The 17,443-nt window shown below is 40.6% G+C and overlaps 1 protein-coding gene across 1 annotated transcript in view; it reads right to left on the reverse strand.

Moving 5' to 3' along the window:
* Positions 1–17,443, reverse strand: part of espn (espin) — a 117,131-nt gene that overhangs the window by 7,284 nt on the left and 92,404 nt on the right. The gene's annotated exons all lie outside the window — the stretch shown is intronic.

Consider the following 17,443-nt stretch of genomic DNA (forward strand, 5'->3'; position numbering starts at 1 on the left):
AAGGCTGACGTTTTGGGCCTAGACCCTTCTAGGCCCGAAACGTCAGCCTTTCTGCTCCTATGATGCTGCTTGGCCTGCTGTGTTCATCCAGCTCTGCACCTTGTTGTCTCGGATTCTCCAGCATCTGCAGTTCCAGCTATTTCAAGGACAGAAGGTTTCCTTCCAAAAGGAGCATTAGTGAACCAGACAGGTTTTTAAACACTCAGACATAGTTTTGTGGTTTCTGGACTGGCTTTCTATTTTACTAACTGAATTTAAATTCCATCAGCTGACTGGATGGGATTTGAACTCGTGTTCTCAGAGGATTATATCTGGCCATCTGGATGACTAATCTTGTGATATTACTACTGTGTCACCTTCTCCCCAGCAGTGACATCCTGAGGATGAGAAAGTGGTAAAGAAATGAAACTCCTTGCTGATGAAAAGTCACAAACTTGAAATGTTAACTCTGCTTTCTACCCGACGATGCTGCCAGATCTGCTGAATTTCTCCAGCAATTTCTGAACTGTTTCAGATCTCTGGCATCTGCAGTTCTTTGTTATATTCTTTCTTATCTGTTAAGGTCTATTATATTTAATTGAGTCATCGTACTGCACATTTGACATCACTGTAGAGTAACTCCAGTTGTAATTATGTCCAGTGTAACAAATAAGTTTGAGTTTCAATCTCTGGTGTGAGATTACCTTGAGAAGGTTTAGCTTCACATAGATTGACAAAAACTTGTAAACAGTGCAAAACACTTTTTAAAGTTCTCTAAAATTAAAGATTCAAAATGTTTTGAGTGATTGAGAAAAACAAATAAACTATATAAGGGAACACTGCAAGGCACGGGAAATTGTACAAAGGAATGGACTAAGCTACATCTCTGAATTTCATTTTCCTTCATCAGTAAATATATTAAGTTACTAATGCAATTCCGCTAAATTCATTGTATTCTTTCCAAGAGTCTGGTTTATATGAAAACTAAGACAGTACATTGTTTCAAATGCCCTCAATAATATAGAACATTATAATGAATGAGATAATTCTGAAAGATGAGAAGTTGATGAGTATGCCTCCTGTTGAGTACCAAATAGTTCAACCTAGCAGTCAGACCTGGAATGTCCCGACTCCATTCTGACAGCTTAATTTACAGAATTCAGTAAGAAAAGCTGGGTTTCAATAATTAATGATTCCCCTGGGAATTGTCACAATATAAAAAAAACACAAGGGACGACCATGAGTAGCTTGGCAAAGGCCACCAGATTAGCAGTACTTTATTTCAAGATACAAGTTACACACCATTGTTACATCAAAAGTGACAGAAAATTCACTACAAGATATCATGAATAATTGCTTCTTCATACAATTTTAGTAAGATGTTTTCTTTATGCTGCTACATAACTAGACTCATAGTTGTTAATCAAATGAAAATTCCCCTTTCCTGAATAGATACATTTTAGTTAAACTGTATAACACACCTGACCCACACTACTATTCTCTCCTTTATGCAACATCTTAATTATAAATAGATATTCTCATGTTTCACAAGTTTACTTAAGTCAGTCTCAAAGATCAAATTCAACTATGGCAAGGAGGATGCTGCTCAGAACATTGCTTAAAACATTAGTACTTGAGCAGTTTTTATTTCGTCAGCTAAAACAGAGAACGCTGGTGAAACTCAACAGTTCTGGCGGTATCTGTGGAGAGAGAAAAACAGAGTTAACATTTCAAGTCCAGTGACCCTTCTGTCCCAAAGAAGGGTCATATCAGATTGGAAACATTAACTCTGTTTTTCTCTCTTCACAGATGCTGTCAGCCCTGCTGAGTTTCACCAGCATTCTCTGTTTTTATCACACTTTTCCAGCATCACCAGATTTTGCTTTTATTATTAATTCGATGCCAACCTTGGTCCATTGTTGGTGCTCCCACCTCAAGAACTTTGACAATTTAAACCTCTGGGGACTTTTAAATAAAACTAGGCTGACATCAGTGTAGTACTGAGGAGCGCTGCATTGTTAGATATCCCATCTTTCAGGAAGACGTTTAACGAAGGTTCTGTTCAGTCATTCAGGTGACAGCACTATGGGGTTCTCCTGGTGTCCTGGCCAATATTTACCCTTCAAGCAACATCTTCCAATTTGGACTCCAGGTCTACCTACCAGCAAACCTGTTGTGTCAAAGTCTCTCAATTTCTCTCAGTCTGATAGATTTTGAAGATTTCAAAGAATTGGTGACAATTTTGATTTCAAATGAATGAAAATCATTCTCTCACTGATCTTACTTTTTGTTTAATGCATACTAAAAACTATAATCAATAAGAAGTTAAGCAGTAGAGACAAAAGAATGAACATATTGTCCTATTACATCTACATCTTTGTAATGACACAGATAGTGAGATAGGTTATAATTATAGGTCTTATATTCTAATTCATGGTTAAGATTGAGAAGTCCATGAAGCATTCCTAGGAAAAAGTAATCATTCACAGTTGTCCTGGAGACTCCTACATGGAGCTCCATACTATGGTACCAGGAGTCAATGGAGGAACACCAGCTAAAAGAAGCTACGACAATTCCGTGTCGATAAGTGTCGGAAGACCTAGTGAAAAAATAAATTGTTGGATTAGGGATTAGAAATTTGTTTCTTTGGACAGAGTGAGATGTAGTCTAAGTGCCATTTATCTTCATGATTTACATTGTTGAGAGATCCAGCTAAATGAAAACTACTGAAAAGTGATTTGTGCATCCAATCTTGTCTGGCATGTTTTCTGGTCATAGAAGCAAACTATTCAGGATTGGCTTTCTTGTCATTTCCCAACCAAAGAAACCCATATGTTTGGGCAGGATTTGAATCTGAGCTGTTTGGATGTTATTTTCTCTCTGGAGGTTTCGACGAGAAAAGAAAAAGATATTTACTTGGATCCTGTCCACTCCACATTCTTTGCAGTTGGAGGTTTTGCTTTGTATGGTCTGTTTCTTTCCACATTTCCTCCAGTAAAAACAATCTTGCTGCAAAATGCTCTTCCCTTTCCTATAAACAATTCTCCTCAGATAACATCCAGGTCAAGATGTCCATTCTGCTAATGGTGTCTCCATTAAAAAAGTCTGCTTTCCTTTCCTATGTTCTTTCCATGACCAGCCTTTGCTGAAGGTAGTCCCTTTCCTTCTATATCCAAGAATGTGAGGGAATGTTCTTAGGAGCTCTGTTCTGTGAGCAATTGTACAAGCAAATCTCTGTTCTGGCCCACCCTCAATTTATGGGGTCAACATTTTAGCATCATCAAAGTAGGGAGCCTGTAGCAGGCATGACGTATTCCATACCAGCTCCACTTAGAAAACCTAAGGGACCTTTCCTGAACTGACACATGCAGTAAATAAGTTGTTCTTCAGATCCTGGGGACGTCATGAAAGTATTCAAATAGAGATAACCAATTCTCTCCTGGATCAGGTAGAATATTCTGCAGCTTTTCCAAATGTCTCGATGCCACAGTATAGGGTGAGAGGCGTATAAGACCTCACATCATGCATATGGCTTCCCTGGTACTTTGAGAATTGTTCCAGAAATACTTTTCTGCACCTTGACTAGAATCTATGGGTGGAAGTTGATGGAATGGCAATGAGGCAAAGCCAGTTCACCACAAAAGCCGTTCAGAAACATCTCATTTGCTCCTTCATTGCCCTCTCTGACCCCAGCAATGTTGGGTCCTGGACTGGTTTGGAGGCAACAGTTCACAAAAGAAACAGGACATCGTTGAAACTAAGCCAATTCTTCAAGAAAAACTTTGAGGGACAGCAGTGACAATACAAGTTGCCTGGGTTAGGGAGAGGGAGAAATTCACCTCAATGTCACTCCCAGTGACCCTAGTGAAAGGAACGTAAGTAGGAACATTGGAACCTGACAGGTTCAAATTAATTTATGATTCTTCAATCAAGCTGGCAGACCTTCCAGTGTCATGTTTGAAGAATGGCCACTTAAGTTGGAATAGCCAGAACATCAACAGAGCCATGTAACAATAGCCACGATGATCTTTTTACTATTTGGAGTGGACTGAAAGTTTAAAACATGGAATACATTAACCCACAACCAAAAATGTCTCGGAAAAGGAGCAGGAGTAAGACATATGGCTCTTTGAGTCCACCTCAATATGATCATGACTGATCTTTGTCCTCAACAGTTTTCCTGCCCTATCCCAATGTCCAAAGTTTAACTCAAACATCATGCAGATGGTTTTGGAAGGCTTAAAAGTGATCTTTATTACAATGTTGACAAAGTCTTAGATTGCTACAATCCATCAGACTGAAACAAAACAGTCCCAAATATGGACCCCAATGAATCAGGAGAACACTCCAGCAGCGAGGCAAAGTTGTTTGGATGGTACATGATTCATCTCGCATTTCAAATGCACTTTAGAAATACTCAATTTTATATTTCATAAAGACTCTTTTCACATATTGTAAAAAAAAATTCACCTAAAGTTGAGCCTGCCAAAGAGGAGATGGAGATAAAATAAAATTGCTAAACAGTTTCAAAAACAGGATTCCATCTAAAATCTGAATAAACTTGCAGCCAAGTTATCATTCAAAAGTGAAACTCAAATGTGGCTACATTTTCAACAAAAGATGACTTGATTACAAAAAGGTAACGCATAAGACAGGTACTGAATACAACTCCGGAGAGTTCTATTCCATTGTTGCCTTAAACAAGATTGCTCATTTAACTCAAACATGCTTTATTAATCTTCAACATGGTAGAGATAGTGTAAAAGGGCCATTCATTGTAATGGCGAAACATGAAGTAAAAGTTGGAGACTGGGTGAACTCTGGACCTTTACACACTGATCCTTTAGTTTTAGTGTAACAACCATGTTGATTGCTCCTTTTTCTCTTTCTTATTACATTTTTCCCACAATTTATCCCTCTGCTTTTCCTCTTCTGAGGGTGCAGGCTAGGAATCAAATCACCATTTTGTAACTTGCCCAAGTGGCTCTTGTGTGCAAATGGATGAGAACTTTTGGAGGTCTCCAAATTTAATCCCTGACAAGAACAACCTTACTCTCACACATCCTTTGCACAGCTGAGCCTTTGGGAGGGACTATTTGCTCTTTTAGCAAATAATTTCAATTGATAATACTTCTTTATTCTTTTGTTAACCCTAATGTCAGCATTCATCAGCTGTAGGCTTACTTCACTTACCATGAACATATTGTAATGTCAACCAAGATAGAAGAATGCACCATCAACAGGTGTTTAGGTTGAATGGAAGGAACTTATCCTTTCTGCTCAACATAAGGTCAGCTCTCTGCCCAGAAACCCTTTCTCATACATATATGACAAAACGCATTAGCATAAGGTCAGTAGACTATGTCAAACATGAATACCTTCAGTCAAGGAAGAGTTAAAATAAACTTCAATGCATGTGTGAATCAAAGATATCTTTAAAGATGTAAAATGGGTTGCTATTTAAGAAAAAAATTAGGTTGGTGCTAGTGGGAAGTCAGACCATCAATGCAGATAGGCACCATTCCAGGTGGAAATTTCTTCTCTGCAGTATCATGTAGTGGAAATCGAGGTAAACTGTGGTTAATTCTTAATGTCATAATGTCTTAAATTGCTGGAACTTCAAATTTAGCAGCTAATAACACAACAGAACAAACTAGCTTTGATCTATTGAATACTGAGAACAATGGTTATCCATTAAAACCATGGCTATGTTGTTACACAGATTCATGGCTCTATACCAGGAGAACGAGTTACCTACAATGGGAGAATGGGTGCAGTGCTATTTCACTCCTGTCATATGAGAATATTTCAACAGATGACAACCTAGTATTCAGGGGCCAGAGCTATAGTCTCCATTCTCAAACAATTTTTGGAGTGCAACACCATTCTTACATATTTTGGTTAGAAATATACAATGTACCATAATCTTGCACTTCATGGCAAAAAAAACAATGAACTTTATTCCAAAATGTGACAAGTACAAATAATTTGACAATTTAGTTTGGGACCTTGTGGTAGTTCAATCCGGCTGTAAGTTTGTAACAAAAGCAGGTTATAAAGAGGAAAGCACAGAAGTCAGCCACACAGCTTGGCCGCTTACCACAGGTATTTATGATGCCAAATTATTGAGCAAGAAGGGAATATAGATGGAATAGTGATAGCTTCGAAGTCCTGAAGCAAAAAAAAATTGCATGAAGCCAAACACAAAATATACTTGCGTGAACCTTTGAGACTCAAATTGGATTTCTCCTAAAGACAGTAAACTGGAACTTTCCAAACTTTCCCCCACTCTGGGACAGCTCCCCATTTCAAGACTTAACAACGGCCACATTCCCTCAGTGAGGAAATTAGTTAGGTCGGAAGGGGACTTGGGCACAAGGATGAAGACCAGTGAGAGCAGTAGGGGGTTAGGATGGGGTGGTGGTGGTGGTGGTGGGGGATGGGGGAGGGAACGGGCAGAGCTCCATGTGGCTATTGCTGCTTCAGAGCTAGTGATACCAGAATTTCTATTCTCAACCTCATCTGGGGAAGCCGTGCAGTAAAATTATGAGATGTTTTACTCACTTAGCTCTGGTTTCTTGGCTCACCAGCAACAGACACATTTCAATTGATGTCAGTGACTGGAGACAAACCCTCAATATTATTTTATACAAAGAATAAACTAAATATACTTTGCAATAGATACAATATTTCTTAATCCTATGCTAGCACTTGATGTGCAATAAATAAATCAATACTTGAAAACTTCATGCTCCAAAGTATCTGATCATTCAGTTCAGTCTTGCCAAGTGAAAACCCAATTCAAACGGTTACCTCCCATTTAATTATAATACCATCACATCTCCTTGTTCTCTTAAAAAGTAGTCACCTCCTACAGAGCAGGATGACAAGTATAAGCTTCCGAATCGAAAAACATTGGTGTCCATTTAAATAACAAATAACTCTGCTTCTTTCTCCTTCCAGAATGAAAAGCTTCGATCGATATATCGACATATTTCTTCATTGCAGAATTCTCCAAGTTCAGAGATAAGTTGAATCGATTCCTTTCTAATTTTGCTCCTCTGCAACTGCTCATCGACTGTATTGTTACTGACTGAGAAACTGTCTGTAGTACTCACAAATGACTCCTGTCGAGATAATTGTGCAGGCTCTGTCTCCGACTGCTTTTGCTGGGTGGTTGCCTTGTACCGGTGAACCTCGACTGCGTCAACCCTGTCTCCAAAGAACTCCTGCTTAATATCTTCAAATCCATCAGCCCAATCCCGTTTTCCAGACTCAATCTCTTCCATGACAACTTTGTGAAACTTTCTAATCAGTTCCCAGCTGTGGCTACCAAGGCGGTCAAACATCTCGTAGCAAAGGATGTGTCGGAATTTCCTCTCAGAGCGAGTCATGTTCATTTCCAACAACTGGAAGTACCCAAGCATGAAAAGGTCAAGGCTTAAGCTATTGTAATCAACAGAAGCACCGTTAACATGAGGGAGAAACTGCTCAGGCCAGTACATCTTGTGATGTTGACTCAGTCGCTTTATTTGGCGAGTTGGGACCTGGGAGATAATTGTCCTCCAATGGCCGATTAGTTTGCCAACCACTTGTCTCTGTTTCATGAAGTAGAGGAGGCGATCATCATCGCTTCTTCCTCTCATGGTCTCAGACTGTAATTCCGAAGTATTATACAGCAGTCCATCATGGTCTTGAATGTCTTTGAAATCATCAGCCAAAGCGTCTGAAATACTTGGTGCCATTTGGTTTTGCCTGAACGATTCAGTGAATGTCCATTTTCTCCAGTGTTCAAGAAAGAGGTACACAATCCGTTCCTTCCTCATGTCTATGTATTGTTGGACACAGCTGAGGTCTGTCTGGACTGGGAGGCTTCTGGTCATGAGATCTGGACTAAATAAAGTCTCATTGTCTAGATTTAAATATTGGTCTACATCATTTTTGCTTATTTCTGTTGAACCAGAAAACAGCAAAGGTGCATGGGTTGGTACAACTAATGGCTCTTCCACCATCAATGGTTTATGGTTACCTTGTGTGCTGTACTCAGAGATTTGAGTTTCATTGATTGCAAAATTATGAGGTTCTTCCAGTATAGTATTTGCACTGTGAGGTACAACAGGTAAAGATCTTTTTCTTTTATAAACTCTGTGTTGCATATCATCTGTCATTTTTGATTGCAGTTGCAACTCATAATTTGCTTTTATGTTTCTGACTGACACACCGCATTGTAGGATTTCTTTCTGAACATCCTCTCTCGTTGAACTGAATGATTGAGACCGTCCAATGTTCATATTTGTCTCCTTAGCTGAAGAAACCTTCATTGGATCAGCCACCTGCACCCTGCAGTGGTCATGGGAAGACACTGTGTCCGGAATGTCTATCTCCTTGCCACCTAAAGTGGCTAGAAGGATTGCCATGCTCTTCAGCAAGGTTGATATCTTGTTGCACCAAGCAGGCAGGTCATCTGCCTGTCCATGTACCTGTTTCGGGTTGACAGTAAAATGCTCGGGAGAAATTGCAGCAGACACAGGCAGGAGTTGCTGAAGCTCAAGCTCTAGCTGTTCCAGCTCTGTCTCCACTTTCTGAACTTTGTGCATGACTTGAAGGTTTCCGATTTGCTTTTCGATACGGATGATATCATCTTCTGTCATAAGTTCTCCAAATGGTCCCAGAATAGCATTGTGAGCATGGGAGTATCTCCACCCTTCAGGTTGGCTATAGTTACTGTTGTGAAACTGCCTCAGGAGAAATCACAGGGCAAAAACATGTCTCTGAACAAATAAAAGACCCAATTTTTCTCTTCTTTCTATATCTTTTCAGTCCTTCACAGGCTCGTGGTGCAATGGAGTTATATATTACACATCTGTTTTTGTTGTTTAGAGGTGCATCGCATAATTTAAGTTAACCTTGCATTCAAATAAACATAACTTTCTGTTAGCTATAGCTCAATTAATCATTCTTTGTTCCAATTGATTATCCATTACTTGCAATACAAAGACATTTTGTGTTCTTTTAGATAATGTCCTAACAGAAGAAACACTCATCGATAATAATCAATGATGAAAAAGGAAATAAAGCTTGCCAATAAAAACATTAATTGCACCACTCACCACACAAATTTAAAGTTGCAGTACCCTTTATATTCCTACATAGATGAGCAAGCACACTGCAATTTTCCCCTGAAAAATGAGGCTATTTAAATTTGGCATGCTGCAAACATATTGTATTATGAGTTCGGTTCATGCTATGCTGTTCTCAAGGAAAGACATTGCTACAATGCAAGCAATTCCTTACAAAAGGCGTATGTTCTAACTTGACACCCATTTCAATCAATACTATTTGGCCTTTTGAGCTTTACGGCTTTGAGTTGTGTTGGCAAACAACATGGCAACTAGTTATTCATTAGTACTCTTAGTCACGGAGATCACAAGAAACATCTGGCAGAAAGCTACATTATTTAATAACCCAAGAGAAAATATGAAACTCATTTATCACAAGACAATGTAAAATATATTAAGATTACTAATAGATAAAACTGTGGAGCATTAATATATCCACTGGATGTATTAAAGCAAAGTAAACTCAAATTCAGTAAGGAACAGTCTCCAAATCCTTAAGACCATTCCTGTATCCAGATCACTTTGTCAAGAATGTGCAACAAGAGTTTTAGTAGTGCTAGCTTGTCGAAGAATTGAACTGCTCTTAATAGTGTCTTGCAGAGTTTTAGGATTGTTCTTCATAGCTTTTCCTATCCAATCAACAATGGAAATATACTGTAGTAGATTGTAGGGTGGCATGGTGGCTCAGTGGTTAGCACTGCTGCCTCACAGTGCTAGGGACCTGGGTTCAATTCCACCCTCAGGTGACTATCTGTGTGGAGTTTGCACATTCTCCCTGTGTCTGTGTGGGTTTCCTCTGGGTACTCTGGTTTCCTCCCACAGTCCAAAGATGTGCAGGCTAGGTGGATTGGCCATGCTAAATTGCCCGTAGTGTTCAGGGATGTGTAGATTAGGTGGGTTATAGGGGCTTGGGTCTGGGTGGGATATTCCAAGGGTTGGTGTAGACTTGTTGGGCCCAAGGGCCTGTTTCCACACTGTAGTGATTCTATGGTTCTGATGTTCTTTTATTGTCCCAAATCGAGAGAAACCAGAAAATGAGGCTAGGGATGAAGAACCACCTCAGCCTCCACTAAACCTCTAGATGCTGCTAAGCTACTTCCCCTGGAAAGCCCAATGGTACTGGGACTAAGAGGAAGCGGTGTAAGTATCTGGGTTTCTGCTCTGTTTTCCTAAACTGTGCTCTCAAGGAATGCTCTGATGAGAGGTCACTCAACCTGAAATGTTAATTCAGTTTCTCTCCACAGACGCTGACTGACCTGTTGAGTTTTTCCCACTTCTTTTTCTTTCCTACTGTTCTCAAGGAACTAAGCATTTCCAGAGGACAAAGGAAAATCATGTTTCTGCCTTTTAAAGCTTTAAAACTAAATTTTAGCATGCAAACTCACTACTCTAGAGGCCCTGACTGATACTAATAATGGAGCCCCATATTGTAAAATAGAAACAGGTTCACACATAATCTCGCTCTTTCCCACTGCACCCCAATGGTAAAGGAATCACTTCCCTGATTAATTTGTACTCCTGCTTTCTAGGTCATTTTTAGCCAATACCAACAATGTGTGATCTCACCAGCATCTGGTTTCATGGGATTCAACTGGGCTTCACACTGATGGAGGAAATAAGTAACAAGCCAAATGCTGGCGAGTTTAATAGTACTAATGTAAAATGGATACTGCAGCTTTGTATCAGTAACACTCCAAACACCAACAAACCCTCAAACACATGCAATGCAAACACACACAATTTGGTTTTAACAACTATTGACACAAATGTTCAAATGTTGCACACTCAGATCAGAAAAGAAAATTTGGAAGTGGACAATGGTGAATGGAACCTGTAGTCTCCTCACCCTCATTCCAATATCTCAACAGGACCCTGTGCAAATTGTCCATAATTGTAAGTTTGCTTAATTGTAAGGATTGTCCATGACTTTGCAGGAAGGATAATGTAAATTCCTGGATGCAGTTATGGGCAATTCTGGAGAAAATTCATGCTGGTATTGGAAAATGTATTATTCTCAATCTTTTTTTTAAAATCTATTTTGGTTGTTAATGTAATTATAAAAATAGAACGGATGGGAAATGTTTGACAAAATCTCTCTGCGACTCAAGTTGGTCACTCTGCTTATTTAACAAAATCTGGCAGGGTGGTGTCCCTCTCTGAAAAGTAACTCCAGCAGCTTTGGATGTTTCTTGTTGCTTTAATTTATCCATCAATACAGCGTGAACTTGGCTACATTTAACACAGGCATCTCCCCAGGCCAGGCCTCATCAACTGGATGCATGTTGCAGACTCGCTCACCATTTTCTGTTGAATTAATAGTCAAAAGCCTGTACCAGCAACTTCACAGCATGCACTCTGCTCTGGAAGTACAGACTGAGAGCCAAATTATAAACATTGACCAATAATAAAAGAAATAATAAAAAGGCATCTGAGGAGTTTTGAATTACAGCTGTAAATGCAAATGACATCCCACACATAGGGATCTATAAACCCCTCCAAGGTGCATTGCATATGAAAAACCTTTGAAATATGCAATTATATTTATGTTGCACCACATGACAAAGGTATAAAAATATAGCTCTGATGGATTTCTTTAAAAAAAAATCTTATCTTGTAATCTTCATAGAATCCCTACAGTGTGGGAACAGGCCCTTTGGCCCAACAAGTCCACACTGAGCCTCAGAGCATCCCACCCAGACCCATCCCTGCATAACCCACCTAATCTACACATCCCTGAACACTATGGGCAATTTATCATGGCCAATCCACCTAACCTGCACATCTTTGGACTGTGGGAGGAAACCCATGCAGACATGGGGAGAAAGTGTAAACTCCACATAGACAGTTGCCCAAGGCTGGAATTGAACCCAGGGCCCTGGTGCTGTGAGGCAGCAGTGCTAACCACTGTGCCACCAGGCCACCCCCTATTGTAAATTTTAATTTTAAAGGAACAGTCCTGTTATGACATGGGTTGTTTTTATCACAGTCACCCATTCTCACATACTCCTAGTCCCATTATTACATGACACAGGTTGCATTCAGTAAATTTGCGGATGACACCAAAGTTGGTGGAGTTGTGGATAGTGCGGAAGGATGTTGCAGGTTACAGAGGGACATAGATAAGCTGCAGAGCTGGGCTGAGAGGTGGCAAATGGCATTTAATGCGGAAAAGTGTGAGGTGATTCACTTTGGAAGGAGTAACAGGAATACAGAGTACTGGGCTAATGGTAAGATTCTTGGTAGTGTGGATGAGCAGAAAGATCTCGGTGTCCATGTGCATAGATCACTGAAAGTTGCCACCCAGGTTGATAGCGTTGTTAAGAAGAGGTACGATATGTTAGGTTTTATTGGTAGAGGGATTGAGTTTCGGAGCCATGAGGTCATGTTGCAGCTGTACAAAACTCTGGTGCGGCCGCACTTGGAGTATTGCATACAGTTCTGGTCACCGCATTATAGGAAGGATGTGGAAGCATTGGAAAGGGTGCAGAAGAGATTTACCAGGATGTTGCCTGGTATGGAGGGAAGGTCTTATGAGGAAAGGCTGAGGGTCTTGAGGTTGTTTTCGTTAGAGAGAAGAAGGTTAAGAGGTGACTTGATAGAGACATACAAGATGATCAGAGGATTAGATAGGGTGGACAGTGGGAGCCTTTTTCCTTGGATGGTGATGGCTAGCACGAGGGGGCATAGCTTTAAATTGAGGAGTGATAGATATAGGACAGATGTCAGAGGTAGGTTCTTTACTCAGAGAGTAGTAAGGGCGTGGAATGCCCTGCCTGCAAAAATAGTAGACTCGCCAACTTTAAGAGCATTTAAATGGTCATTGGATAAACATATGGATGATAATGGAATAGTTTAGGTTAGATGGGCTTCAGATTGGTTTCACAGGTCAGCGCAACATCGAGGGCCGAAGGGCCTGTACTGCGCTGTAATGTTCTATGTTCTATGTTCAGTGTTTTCATACCTTTCTCTCTCTCTGGGCTCCGATTCCACCTACCTGCTCATCTCTCCCTTCCCCACTCCCCCAACTTTGGCTTCAACATAAATACCACTTTTTCCTAATTCAGAATTGTAGAATCCCTAAAGTGTGGAAGCAGGCCATTCGGCCCATCAAGTCCACACCAACCCTCCAAAGAACATCCCACCCAGTCCCGCCCCCACCCCCCTACCCTATCCCTTAAACCCCGCATTTCTCATGGCTAATTCACCTGGCCTGCACATCCCTGGATACTGTAGAAAATTTAGTATGATCAATCCACCTAACCTGCACATCTTAGGACTATGAGAGGAAAGCAGAGAAACCCCACACAGACAGTTGCTGGAATCAAACCTGGGTACCTGGCACTGTGAGGCAGCAGTGCTAACAAGTGAGCCACTGTGCCACCTAACAGTTCTGATAAAAAGTCACTGGACTCAAAACATTAGCTCCTCTTTCTTCCACAGATGCTGCCTGACCTGATGAGTTCCTTCACCAATTTCTATTTGTTTTAGATCTCAATTGCTTATAGTAAATTACCTCTACCAACATATTTATCCATTTACTGTATTAAAATCAATCCCTTGAATGATTGGAGTCTGCGGTTTTTCCAATGTCAGTTTTCTTGCCATTGTATTGAATTTTACAGAACAGAAACCATTTGGCTCAACTGGTCTATGCCTCTGTTTCTATTTCAAAAGAGCATCCTCCTACCATCCTTTATCTCACCTCAGCAGCATATGTGGTTTTCTCTCGTGTACCTATCCAGGGTTAAAGGTAAAGTCACCATAGTCTTTTCTATTTAGATTCTCTTGAAATGCATTTGCGCTGTTTGGCTGAGCAATTCCCTGCCATATTCAATTCTACATTCTAAATTCTCACTGGGCAAACAAGTTTCTCCAGAGTTATTTACTGAATTTACTATTGCCCATCGTAACATTTATGGTCACTAGCTTTGGATTCTCCCACAAGATTTGCCAGTCCTGCTGCTTCAGGACATTAATGTCATCACATCTTTGGACCCTTGAAGCCTAAAGGAAATCCTGCCATCTTCTCTACATTTTTAAGTTATTGTTTGATGGGATGTGGACGTGGACATCACAAATAAGACTAGCATCTATTGCCCATCCGTGGGAGCCCTTCAGAAGGTGGTGATGAGCCACCTTCTTGAACCACTGCAGTCCTTGGGTTGTAGGGACATCCACAGTGTTGTTAAGGAAGGACATTCCAGCATTTTGATCCAGCGACAGTGAAGGAATCGAGATATACTTCCAAGTCAGCATGGTGCATTCCTCAGTGGGGATCTTGCAGGTGGTGCATCCATGTATTTTCTACCCTTGTCCTGAGGTCACAGGTTTGGAACGTGCTGTCTAAGGACCTTTGCTGAACTCCTGCAGTGCGTCTTTCAGATGATCGGCACTCCTGCCCCTGTGCAACCATGGTGAAGGGAGTGATTGTTGAAGTTGCCAATCAAGCAGGCTGCTTTGTCCTGAATGGTATGGAGCTTCTTGAGTCACGTTGAAGCTGCAGTCATCCGTGCAAGTGGAGAGCATTCCAACACACTTGTACCTATCCTATTGATCTGCTTCACAATGGTGAAAATCTCCATTAGATTATCACTTAGACTTCTTAATTCTAGAAAATAGTCCCAGCCTTTTTGATCATTCCCGATGGTGGGATAGTCCCAATATTATTCTGCACTATCCAATCTTAATTGGGTTGGTATTACAACAGCACAACAATCAGCAGTGATCAAGAAATAAATAGGGAGCACACAATCAGCTTCCCAAATGTAGAGGAAAATTCTTTGACCTCCTGGATCACATCCTTCCAGAATATCAACAGCACTCCCATTCCATTACTTCATTACCCTATTATTATTCAATCATACAGGTTACCTCTGTAGCCTACTTCAGCTCTACCCTTGTACACTCTTCTATTCCATCACTAGGCAATTAAACATTTGCTCCCCATCTCCTACTGTTCAGGGATGAACTATTGTATCATCTGTGGCCTGCATTTCACTCTCTAAACCCCTGGACCCTTCCAAATATCATCCCACAACAAGTTGCACTTACGTAGTACTTATAAGTGATGAAATGTGTCAAGACACTTCACAACATCATTAGTTAGCAGGAATTGACACTAAGCCACATAATGACATATTATAGCAGGTGACCAAAAGCTTAGTCAAAAAGATAAGGTTTAAGGAGCATCTTAAATGTGGAGGGCTTTAGATACATGCTGCAGTGCTAAATGCAATAAGTTCACCAAGATGGCTCAACTGACCTTGTGAAAACCTGGCTTGTACAGACTAGATGTTATCACTGACAATGCTACATTAGCTGCTCCATGTTATAGCAGTGGTAGTAAGACCTGTACATTTGCTTCTGTACGTCTGACTTGTTGTTTAGTGATTGCTCCCTATTACTTTCCAACAATGTCTTCTAGAACATGAGCGGGAGAGCAGGTCACACAGTGTCTGCTGCAAGAGGATGTGACTCTGATAGCATTCACTATGTAGGTGCACAAATGGAAAACCTGCACATGAGGCAGTGATTTCTGACCATTCTTCAGACTGAATGCACATTTTCAGAAGTGGGGAAGAGGTTTGAAAGAAAAGAAAATAAACTAAGAAAACTGAAGCCAATAAACAAATGGAACAAATATACACAGGAAGAGCTAAAGTGCAGAAGAAAGTCACTGTTTACACTTCAATGTCTAATTTATTCACCAAGATAAATGACCACTTTAATTATTATATGATCTGGTTTACGGCTGCTTCTCACAACATTCACATTCTACATCACGGGTAGGTCAGAGAACACAGCTGCAAACTTGGCAGTAACCTCAAACACTGCCTCACATCTTGTCAAAAGGTATTAAAAGGTTATCAAAGCCTAGGGCCATTTAAAGGTGCTATATGAATGCAAGTTGTTGTTGTAGCGACTGAACGCCCTGTTTTTGTTTCTGTTGGCGGAGGATTTTTCCACGTAAACATACCCCAGGTGGTATTATTAATTTAACTAAGCAAAAACAACTGGCCTCGTACTGGTGACCAAACGTGCACTGGTGTTTACTGAGCACAGCTTTTAATTTGGCACTGATCTAAGTGAGTTGTTTTCATCCTGGATCAGCCTATTTTCTCACACACTGTCTTGTTTATCTGAAATAGCCACCGTGGTCCAGAATTGTCTGCCCATCAGGGTCGATCACTGTTCTTAGTTTCCTGAAGGAGTGCTTAGATTCCAAATGAAAGAGATCCTCTCTTTTCGTTGTGACAGAATTCCTTCAGGCAGTAACTTGGTCTTCGATCTGACTTGTCTGTCCGTTGACCAAATCGAAGCAGAATTGTAGTAAAGCTGCAGGGGTAGATACTCAGTTCATGTGAGGTAGGGTGAACCAGTTTCTCATGCAAGGATGCACAGTTTTGTTTCACCCAGAGGAAATCTGACTCCTTGCTGTTACAATGTGTGTTCATATTGTACAGTAGATGCAGCTGCTACCAAGTTAAACATTTTTATCACTATACTAAACAGTTGTAACCAATAAACGGTAAGTTACAGAGTTTGCCCAGTGCAGCCCTAGCTCTGTGCTTTCTAAATTCTTCAGAATGAGGACACCCTGCAAATATTATGTTCCTTAGGAACACCTTGCAAATATTAACAAATTCCCTAGGACCCCTGTCACTATTAACACATTCCCCAGGACCCTGTCATTATTAACACACTCCCTGGGACCTTTGCAATGTCTCACACAAAGGACCCCATGCAAAGGCTACTACACACCAGGAATCCCCTGCAAAAGTGAATACACACCCAGTGACCCTTTAAAAATGTTATCAGATTCCGCACGACTCCCTGTAAACATTAAAACAGTTTAAAATAGTCCCCAGGGCCCCCTGCAAACGTTAACACATTCCCTGGGATGTCATTAATACTACCACACTCTCCTGCCAATATTAACAGATTCACAGGGGCCCTTTGTATTAGTTTCCAAAAGACATTCATGGCTACCCAGCCATTGTATGAAATACATGGTATTTGTACAAATTCAGAGATATAATCAGACTATATGTCACTAGAAATAAAGAGTTTAAATCTGTTGATGGATGGAGAGAAGTCTGATGACCTTTCAAATCATGCTGGTTCTCCCCCTGAGCCTCAAAGTTTGGGGTCTGCAACTAGAAAACAAGTGCACTAGAGCCCCTCTACCTTGTTATGCCAATGTACTTTTTGAAGTAGTGAATGCAACTAGTAAGTATTAAGCATTAAAAGACAAAGGGACATTTCTGTGCAGGTTCTCACACTTGTCTGCTAAAACTTTGGCGTTTTCTCCAGGTTTCTGTGGCTCTTTTGTCAAAGTTGCAGGA

Source organism: Rhincodon typus, chromosome 31 (assembly GCF_021869965.1).
Source record: "Rhincodon typus isolate 14 chromosome 31, sRhiTyp1.1, whole genome shotgun sequence".
Classification (NCBI taxonomy): Eukaryota; Metazoa; Chordata; class Chondrichthyes; order Orectolobiformes; family Rhincodontidae; genus Rhincodon; species Rhincodon typus.